The sequence below is a fragment of the Arachis hypogaea genome, chromosome 14, assembly GCF_003086295.3.
Source record: "Arachis hypogaea cultivar Tifrunner chromosome 14, arahy.Tifrunner.gnm2.J5K5, whole genome shotgun sequence".
NCBI lineage: Eukaryota > Viridiplantae > Streptophyta > Magnoliopsida > Fabales > Fabaceae > Arachis > Arachis hypogaea.
This window is the reverse complement of record NC_092049.1, coordinates 129,563,739-129,574,290: the sequence shown is the minus strand read 5'-3', so window position 1 is coordinate 129,574,290 and position 10,552 is coordinate 129,563,739. Positions and strand designations below refer to the sequence as shown.

The 10,552-nt window shown below is 34.3% G+C and overlaps 1 long non-coding RNA gene across 2 annotated transcripts; it reads right to left on the bottom strand.

Annotated features, from left to right (window-relative positions):
- Window positions 1-1,999: 1,999 nt before the first annotated feature.
- On the bottom strand, window positions 2,000-4,589 carry LOC112744133 (uncharacterized). Of its 2 annotated transcripts, XR_011871344.1 has the most exons (3): window positions 3,944-4,589; window positions 3,341-3,734; window positions 2,000-2,476 (listed from the first exon to the last, which is right to left on the bottom strand). It is a non-coding gene; the product is annotated as an uncharacterized lncRNA (long non-coding RNA). The 2 variants fall into 2 exon arrangements; XR_011871343.1 differs by lacking the exon at window positions 3,944-4,589 and having other exon boundaries at window positions 3,341-3,937.
- Between the last annotated feature and the right edge of the window lie 5,963 nt (window positions 4,590-10,552).

Sequence of the window (10,552 nt, the reverse complement as noted above, 5' to 3'; positions counted from 1 at the left end):
TTCATATATACATTATTCCCACTATTGATCATCCATATTTAATTAGTATATGCATGCATATGTGCACATATTTCATCATATTATTTGTCTGTGTCTTATTCATGTAAAATTACGAACTATCAGAGGATACTAGTATAGGCCGAAGTCCTCCCAAAAAATTTCAATAACTTAATATAGATCAAAAAATTTTGTATAATATTCATTTTATAAAAATAGTATTGTATTTATTTTGGTCTTGCTTTGTTGCTTTAATCATAGATTTTTTGGGCGTTAAACTTTTGCATGCACAAGCTAAGGTTGTAATTTAATTTTTCAGAGCTTATCAATTGACGCGATTTTTCTCTCTTGCTAAGATTGCTAAGATTCTCACAAATTTAAACAATAAGCTTTGATTTAATTGCTAATATTCTCTCTCTCTCTCTCTTTCCACCACCCCAACCCCAATTCTTCATCTTTTATATGCTGTACCTTCTCTTCCTCCATTTTCTCTCCAATTTTCTCCAATTAAAAATGCAAAAGTACAGCATGAGGAATAAAGATAGATTCATGATGGTAAAACATATCGATTAGGTGGGAAATTGAGATTATTGGTTAGTGTTAGTCCAAGATATTGTTCTGTAACCATAACGATTCTAAGTAAAACCCTTCAATAGAAAGCATAACCACATCTTAAAGAGATCAAATAATAGATATGCATGCAAAATCAAATCATGAGTCCTTCTCCGCAAGTGTTAAAGTAATTAATTACATATGGCTTTGAGAGTTGGTAAAAATTAAAGCTGCTGTTATATTGTTATGTGAGAAGTAAAGAAAATCAGACTAGCTATGTATGTATATATATGTACAACAACTTAGACTACCTGATCATCATGTTCTTCATGCAGATATATATATATATATATATATATATATATACTTAACCAAATTATTTAATTCATGCAGTAATTCATAGACATAAATTAGTATACCGTATATGCATTACGTACAGTACGTAGCAGTAGCACTACTTGAGTGAAATTATGCATACACGATGCATGTGTATTAGGTGCAGCCACAAAATATAAATAAATTAAAAGTATTAAGAAGGCTCAAATTAAGGTGTTTTATAGAGATAGATGGAGGTGGCATGCATAGTAGTAGTATTTATTTTAATTTGGGGATGGGGATTAGGAAGAGTTATGGAATCAGAAATAGAAATGAAAGCTAAGAACATAATTAAGCTTATTAGGTAGCCACTACACAATTAATTCGGGGACCATTCCTTCCAAAAATAGCTTAACATGAGAAACCATGGGAAAATGAACTTTGCATGAAAATAGAAGGGTTGAAAATTATTCAAAAGGATATATATATATATATATATATATATATATATATATATATATATGCATTGTTGGCATTCCATTGCCACTGTTTCATTGGTTATGTTTTCTTAAATTTTCAGATATAAAAAAGTTGGATCTATCCGCCCTTAAATGACACTGCGATGTGATGGCTGAAATCGGAATGTTTCAGATAATTTATTCATTAATTTGATTTGATCTCGATGTTAGTTTTTTACTTTATATTCCTGCAAATTACTGTTCTAATTAATTAGTGTCAAATTATTTTTGTTCCATTTTATTTAATTGGTTTAAAGTGACAGCAATGCTTTATTATGTTATGAAGTGTTTACTCTTGCAAGTATTCTGTCATATAAAAAGTGAAACACGGTTTGGGAGATACTATTTACATATCAAAATTAGACTATACTTTTTTTTGGAATTAATGAGAAAAAAAGCATAATAATTAATAAGGCTTTCCTTAGCATATGATTATAAAATGTAACTCGAAAGCCTTGTTTGTCAGCATGAAATTTTAAGCTTTCATTTTTCTAAACGCTAACAAATCACTAAAAGGAAATAACAAAATATAGACGCTTGACAAATTTATATTGAAACTATTTTATAAGTGTAGCTTGAGAAATTAATTTCAAAAGTGAAGAACATTCAGGACTATGTTATTTTAAGACTATTGTATAACTATTTGCGATTGAATAAGTAATTCTGTCAATAAATTTACAATACTGCAAAAAATTAATAAAAATTAATGAACTGATTCTACATGTCTGATAGTATCCAACAAAATCACCTATAACTAATTTGGACAAACCAACCAATAACACTGCGTAAATGAAGCACAAGAAGCAACATTCAAAATACTAAATGTGGGTTTGGTTTTGGCCGATTGCGACAAATAAATATGTACCGGCAAGAGAATTTACATAGGAAAAAATATATCTTAGTTCTATGCTCCCACAATGTTTATATACGCTATAAGATCACTATGTATCAAATCAGTGTTAAAGCTAACACCCCTATGTTTATCAGCTTGTTAAGTCCTTCATGTGAAGAAGTGCTGCCACTTAGTTCTCCAGCATTCACATATTGACTTCTTCCAGTGCCAGTATTTGCAGACACATTAACTGACCAACCATCTATGTAAAACAAATTTTAAGGCTGAATAAGCATTACAATAATAACTAACATAGCCCCAAGCAACGAAAAATACAGCTAACTTTATCATGGCATCCTATAATTCTCATTCTTTCCAGAAATTAATTAAAAGAAAAGTTTCAATTAGTTAGCAATAAAGGTTTCATTTGAACTACAACCGCTAACAGATACATTATGCTTAGGCCTTAAGCTATGGCTACAAGACATTGTGGGCTTTAAGAACAAGAAAATTTCTTGGTTGGAATGGAAAACGAACAACTTAGGAGCTTCACGGAAAAATAATGAAAATAAGGGAATACAACTAAATGTCAGCGAAAAAAAATAACAAAAGGCAATAAACTCTGGAATTTAGTTTCTATATAAAGAAAAATAAGGTTCAAGTTCACATAACATCAGCTATCAAGCAAGTATTATTGGATCTGAATGAAACAGATCACTGAAGACAGCAAAAAAAAGGGCACAAATGTCACTTTAAGCTTCTGTGATTTCAGAATTGACATTAAGGGTATGAATAAAAACACATCGGACCCAAACACAAATCATAAAGAAACAAATATGAAAACTCACGAATACACACAAGCAACGTAACTTGAAAAGGAGGAGGAGGAGGATTTTGTTGATGGGGGCACACACACACACACAACATTCACATACAAAGGAACTGGATTTCCTTATATGATACTTCACTATCACATCTAATTATATTATAGGGGAAAGCCATCAAAGCATCATTGAGTTCTGTTCACCATTTTCATCGACGTTCCATAAGTGAGATTTCAAGATATAGATTTAACATATAAAAATTATGGTCTAACAGAGCTAAATAGTTTGGAGCAAAAGGCTACCTTTGTAACCCAGAACAGTTGCACACCTACAGCACCATTGACAAGATCCCTCTTCATCCTAGCGTTCTGCACCAACTGCTTAACACCAATGTAGACTCCTCCTATGGCAACAAAGGTCAATGCATAGTTGCCCATCATCTTGAAAGTTCTTATGAGGCCTGGAAGAGCAACGTTTCTCTCAACACGAGGAACATGATTCCAGGTGGCAACAACAGTACCCAGATGGTGCCAGAAATTAAACCAGTTGTTGCACCCTTAATAGTTTTCATCAATGCAGAGTTGTAGGCAGCATACTCCTTATGAGAATCATGTTTTATTCTCTGACCTCTGAAATCAATAAATGCAGAGGTGAATGCCAATGCTGACCCAGCCTGAATTGCGGTTTTGATGCTCCCTTACAGGAAGAAGTGTTCAAATGAGTGTAATCAATTCAGTATTGGTGAAAAAAAATTCATTGCTCAATTACCTCATCCAACATCACAATTCACAAGCAGCAAATACATTTCACAACTAAAGCAAAATCAAATTACCAGAAATGAAAATCCAGACAGCTACGCACAACAAAATCTAGGGTAAGGGCTTAAGAAGAGAACGAAACCGAACCTCCTTGAACGTGTGAAACTGGGCATCTTGCCAAGGAACCTGGATGATTTTGGCAAAGAAATGCAAGTAAACGACGAGAGCGGTGCCGTGAGCTGCAGCAGATCATAAGGAAGTAAGGAACCAGTCAAAACGATCGGCGCAAGCGAAGAGGCGGGAGAAAGGAACAGCAGCTGGCGACGGCTCAACCTCCTCTGGCTCCTCGATCTCCTCCTCCACCTCAACCTGTTGCGGCGCCGAAGTCTCGGCACCGGGATCAATATACAGAGACGGTGACTCCGGCGGCTCCGAAACCTCGACACCGGAGTGAGAGGCTGTATGTGCGGCGGGGACCAACCGAACAGCTCTCTCGACACCATCACGCCCTCCGATCCCTACTAGAATTGAAACCAGTGACAGATCCACCGTTATTCACAAGGCAAAATTCGATTCGAGAAAACGACGTGGAGGAACTGGGGGGACGATTCGAACAGAGCTTCGTCTTCTTCTTGGCCAGAGACTACACGAACAGAGCTTGAGAGAAAGAAGAGCAGAGTGGAGACGACACGAAGAGAGCTTCGGACAAAGAAGAGCAGAGAGGAGACCGAGTGACCGACTGACGGAGACACTTCTTCTTCTTCTTTGCCCAGACAGGAAGAACACTTTAGATCAAACACTTTTTTTTATTTTTTTATTTTTTATATATGTTTTTATTTTGAATTTTGAATTTTTAAATGGTTTCAGATTTAAAATTACAAAACTAAGGCTAACTAAATTTTTACTAAATTAAAAAAATTAAGATAGTTTTTTGTTCAATATAAAATAAAATATTTAAGTTTTTTTATAAAATTAAATAAAACAATAATTTTTGTTAAAATATAAAAAAAATTAATAAAAGTATTGATATAATATATATTTAAAAATTGGTATTTGTTACGGTACGATAATAAATTCATATATACTGATACTTTTAAAATATAGACAAATAACAATAAGACATGTGGAATTTATTTTTCACATCAACATTTAATTTTTTTTTAAAATATATAGTATATCACAGTTTTTACTAAAATACTCTTTTAATTAAATAAAAATAAAAAATATTTATTTATTTAATTTTATAAAAAGACTTAAACATTCATCCTTTATTTGATTAGACAAAAATATCATTTTAAATTAATCAAATTTTAAAATTCAATTAACCCTAGTTTTATAGTTTCAAATAAGAGTAAACTACCATTTGTACCTACGAAAGTTGAAAACGCTGAGAAATCTACCCATAAAAGAAGAAAACTACCATTTGTATCCATAAAACATGAGTTTCGCACAACAAAAATATCCAAACACTAAAATATTACCTAAAAACCCCAAAATACCCTTATCATCATCTGCATCATCTTTCCCCTCCCCACTAACCACTCCATCATCCTCGTCTACTCATCACCTTACCACCACCACCACCACCACTAACCCCAAATTGCCTCTGTTTCCGTTCTTGCAGCCTCCAATGTCAGTGTCAGTGACCACCCCTCCTTCTCTCCTTCCCTGTCTCGCTCTTGCCGACCAGAGGACCTTCGCACCCACCCCGCCCCTGCTTCGCCGTCGTTAGCAACCCTAGAGCCGCAGTGCCCCCTTCTCCTCTTTTCACCACCGACCACCCTCACCTACCGGAGCTACCTTCTCCTCATCACCGAACCAGTGCCTCTGACGGGCCACCGCGCCAGCCGCCACCACCGCGGTCCCCTTTGCAAACCAAAATCGCGGTGAGCTCTCTCTCTCTCTTTCTGTCTCTTTCACCATTTTTCTTTTCTCCCAGAAAAAGTGAATCCAAATACATGAGGCTTCTGTGTTTGATTGTTCAGATTTGATCCTCTCTCCTCACTCTCTTCTCACCTTGGATCTGTGTTCTTTTTCGCGCTATTTCTGTTAGCTTTCTCCATGACACCCTTTTCAATATTTTGTTCCCTCAAACAGCTTCAGATTCAACTGAAACCAAGATCCAATTTTGACTCTCACCCATCGTCATCCATTTCAAATTCTTCTCTGGGTTGATTTTGATTCCTCCAAAGGTGAAGGTTATGGTGATGAAGGAGTGGCAATGAGGTGGTTTGTGGCAGAGGTGGTTTGTGGCAGAGAAATGAAGGTTAGATCAGAGAGTGTTCATGTGATGCGAAGAGAGAGATGGGGGATGATGGTAGTAGTGGTAATGATAAGGGTATTTTGGGGTTTTTAGATAATTTTTTAGTGTTTGGATATTTTTGTTGTGCGAAACTCATGTTTTATGGATACAAATGGTAATTTTCTTCTTTTATGGGTAGATTTGTTGGCGTTTTTAACTTTCATGGGTACAAATGGTAGTTTACTCTTTCAAATAATTGAAACAACAAAACAAAAACATATTAAAATAACAAAAAAGTCAAAATTATTCTTCATCTATATTAAACATATTAAAAAAACAAAAAATTAAAATTGTTCTTCATCTGAGTTCAGAAACCTTCAGTATTCTTCATCTTCTTCTCTCCTCCTCCTATCCTCTCTCTCTATCTCTTAACCGTTTCCAGAAATCTCCTTCTCTGGAATCCGTCCATCGGAAAGTTCAGAAACTTGCCGTTGTAGGAAGATCAACGCTTCTCCGTCGTTACCTCAGGGTTCGACTCTAGGGTTCATACTTTGGGATCTGATTCGTGGAGAAGGATTCAGCACTTTCCCTCCCCTCTGAAGCACATCAAAACAGCAAAATCCTAGCAATAATTGATTGCATTGAGCTCGGTAGCTAGCTACCCACGGAATTTAAAGAACCTAACACTATGTTTGGTTTAATAGAAAATGGGTGGAAAGAAAATTGATGGAAGGAAAATGGATGAAAAATAATATTTTTCTTTGTTTGGTTATGAAGGAAAATAGGAAGGAAAGAAAATTTTTGTGTGGGTCCCACTAAAAAAATTTTCTTTCCATCACAAGCAAGAAAACAAGAAGAAAAGTGCTATATTTTTGTATTTCCAATACTACCCTTAGTTATATTATTATTAACAAATATTAATATAAATTTAATTTTAATATATTATTATAATAAAATTTTATATTTAAATATTATATGTATTAGATAAATAATTTAAATCAAATATATAAAATTATAATATTTTATAATATTTATAAAATATAATAAAACATGAATAAATAAAAATATTTATACTTTATTTTATGATAAGAGTATTAATATAATTTTATACTATTATAATTTTCTTTCTTCTCACTTTTCTTTCCATCCAAACAAAAGAAAATTGAGTAATTCTCCACATACAAGTGATTTTCCATACAAGTCATACAAGTCATTTATATTCACGCCGTTTCATGTTTTTTTTTGTGCCTCTTTTTCTTCTTCTTCTTTCTCCGTGCTTCCTCTTCCTCTTCCTCTTCCTCTTCCTCTTCTTCTTCTTCTTCTTCTTCTTCTTCTTCTTCTTCTTCTTCTTTCTCCATTCTTCCTCTTCCTCTTCCTTCTTCTTTCTCCGTGTCTCTTTTTTTTCTCTTCCTCCCTCTTTTTTTATTGAATTTTCTTCTCCTCTTTTCGTTTTCTCTTTCTCCTTCATCAAAATCACCAGAAAAAATGAAGAAACATTATTCAAGGTACGTTTCTTGCCTTCTCTTTCTCCTTCTTCTTCTGCTTCTTGCTGCACGTTCTTCTTCCTCTTCCTGTTCTTCTTCTTCAATTACGTGCTTTTCTCTTTGTTTTCTTTCTTCGTTATTCTCGATTTCCATTGTTTTTTGACATCAAGCTCTGAAATCGTTTTTGAAGAAGAAGCAGCAGAAGATGAGGAGGAAAAAGAGAAAGAGTTGTGAATTATGGGTGTATTTCTTAAATCCTTTGGGTGTATTTCTGTAACGAATTTTGGGTGTATTTCTTAAATCCTTTGGTGTATTTTTGTAATCCTTTGAATGTATTTCTGTAATCCTTTGGGTGTATTGATTTCAAGAAGAAATATACTGTCTCTCCTTATATTGGGTGTATTTCTGTAATCCTTTGGGTGTATTTCTGTGATCGTTTGGTTTATTTCTGTAACTGTTTGGGTGTATTTCTGTAATCCTTTGGATGTATTTCTGTAATCGTTTGGGTGTATTTTTGTAATCGTTCGGGTGTATTTCTGAAATTTCATCATCTTCAAAACAATTTCAAAGCTTGATTTCAGAAACCATGAAAATAAAAAAAAAAACAGAAGGAGATCGAAGGCAAAGAGAGAACGCTTTTCCATACAAATCATACAAGTCATTTATATTCATGCCGTTTTCACGTTTCTTCTTCTTCGTAAAAAAGGAAACGAAGATGAAACACGCGAACAGTAACGCGTGTGTTGTTAGGCCCAACTTGTAAGACTTGTAAACAAAAATGACTTGTATGTGTAGCACTCCTCTATTTTTTCTCTATTTTCTTTCCATCTATTTTCTATTCATCCAAACAACACACAAATAACTCAACTTTTCTTTCCATTTTCTTTTTTCTTATTTTCTTTCCTCTTATTTTCTTTCCTTCCATTTTCTTTTCAACATCCAAACAAACCCTAAAGGAGAAGGAAGGCTAAACCACTCAACTGGGCAAACGCTGCATCTTTCTCCTCTATGGAAGTTCTTTGAATGCCCCTTCGCCCTCCATCGCCGAGCCCCGTCCAGCCGTCGTCGTCCAGCGCCTCTCCCTTTCTGGCAGCCACCGCGTCTTCCTCCACTCCTCCCTGCACTCTGCCACTCTCTGTCTGCATCATCAAGAATGGAGCCTCTGACTCAGGTTGGTTCTTGATTTTTTTTGGTCTGATTTTTCACTGCTTCTATTTGTTTTTCTGTTCTGTTCTTGAGTTAATTCTGGTTTGTTCCTAAGTATTGTAGTACTTGATTTTTGGTTTTTGCAATGTCTTTGGATTATTTTAACTAACTGTATATACAAGAATGTGTAGCACTTTGTTGGATAGGGGAGCGTTGTCAATTTTTTAAGTGGTGGTTACTATTGAGATCTGAGAAGGTTGTGGCATTTGGTTGATGTCTTAGTGCCAATAGGTGTCTTGTTATGGTAATATGTTAATAATGGTAATGAATGGTTTTTTAAGGATTAATTTGTGAATAAGGAATGAGGATACGACAAAGTGTTTGAACTTTGTTTTGGATATGCGGTATTAGCACCTAGTACTCATATTCCATAAGATGCTAGGCTAATATGTGTTGGAAATATTATCAATTGTTGGAGGTTGTGGTTTTTATGAATGTCTTGATGATCATCTATTCGCCTTCGGTGAAGAATTAGGGACTGGAATTTCATGTAGTAAACATGTGCATTTTATATAGCTTCATAAACTATTCTGGCTTTTATCGGCACCAAGTGAATTGGCTAAATCATTGGCCAATTTTGTTGCCAGATAATGTCCGAACTTGAAATTCCAATCCATGTACAATTTGGTAAAATCTTATATGGTAAAATCATATTTGTTATATGGTAAAATCGGGGATTAGTAATGGTCGTACGAAGAAACTGTTGGCCACTCCAGAATCTGAACTGAGGCAGCGGTTCAAGGGACTATGACTTTGTGCTTGGCCAAGTGAGTTATTGAGATTTCTGCTACATGCTTCTTGGTATCTAATTATCGTTGACAGTATATGTATATAAGTAATTGGGGCAATGGGATTTTCATGTTCTTACTTTTTGCATGCTTGTGTCTATGCTCATTTGATCCTTGTAGTTGACTCCACTTATTTGTAAAATGGCTTTATTGTTTTACTTATTGAATGTGAACTTGATGAAATATGTGATGAGGAACCTTTATTTTGTTATGAAACAGAATCATTTGACTTCCAAAAATTTTGTATTCTAAAGGCTTCAATGGTCTAGTTTTGAAGTTACAGTAATATTTTGATTTTTATTTTAGCATTGGAGCGTTACTTATTCCTTGATATTATTTTCATGTTGACATTTTGTTTGCATTATCTAAATCCCAAGTAACTGTGTCCTACTTTTAAGATCCTATCCCAATTTATTTTTAGGGGAGTTTAGATGTACCCCTGAATTAACTTATTTGCCAGTTGTGTTATTTTCGATATTGCTGCCTTGAAATGTTGTAAGGCCTTTGTTAATTTCTCTTTAGCTTAATTAAATATATCATCCCATGCTTTTATATATTTCATTAAATTCATTGTATTGGCTAACTTTATATTCATTTTTTCCTTCTAATGGGTAGTTCTCTACGGAAAGATTATACAGTGGAATAGTTCATGGTGTTAAACATGTGCATTTTATATAGCTTCATATGGAAGTATAGTCATTGTTGTCTTAGTCAACACATGGTTCAATGATTAACAGAACAATGTATTTTATTCAATTTGCTTCCAGAGTTGGCATGTTTGGAGAGTCTTGAGATTTCTTGCAGTAAAGTCACTAATTTTGGCATCAGCTTTCTAAAAGGTACTTTCCGTCTCCTTGTATTATTGTGGTGTTTCAGAACAATCAGGATTTTTTATTTTATAGGTTCAACCTAGAATTTTCATCTTCTTCCATGGATTTTTCTTTGTTTTCTGTTTTTATGTGAATATATGGTTATAATTCTGAATGCAGCTATCAACCAATCAGTTTGTCTTTTCCGGGGAAAAATTTCAGTTATA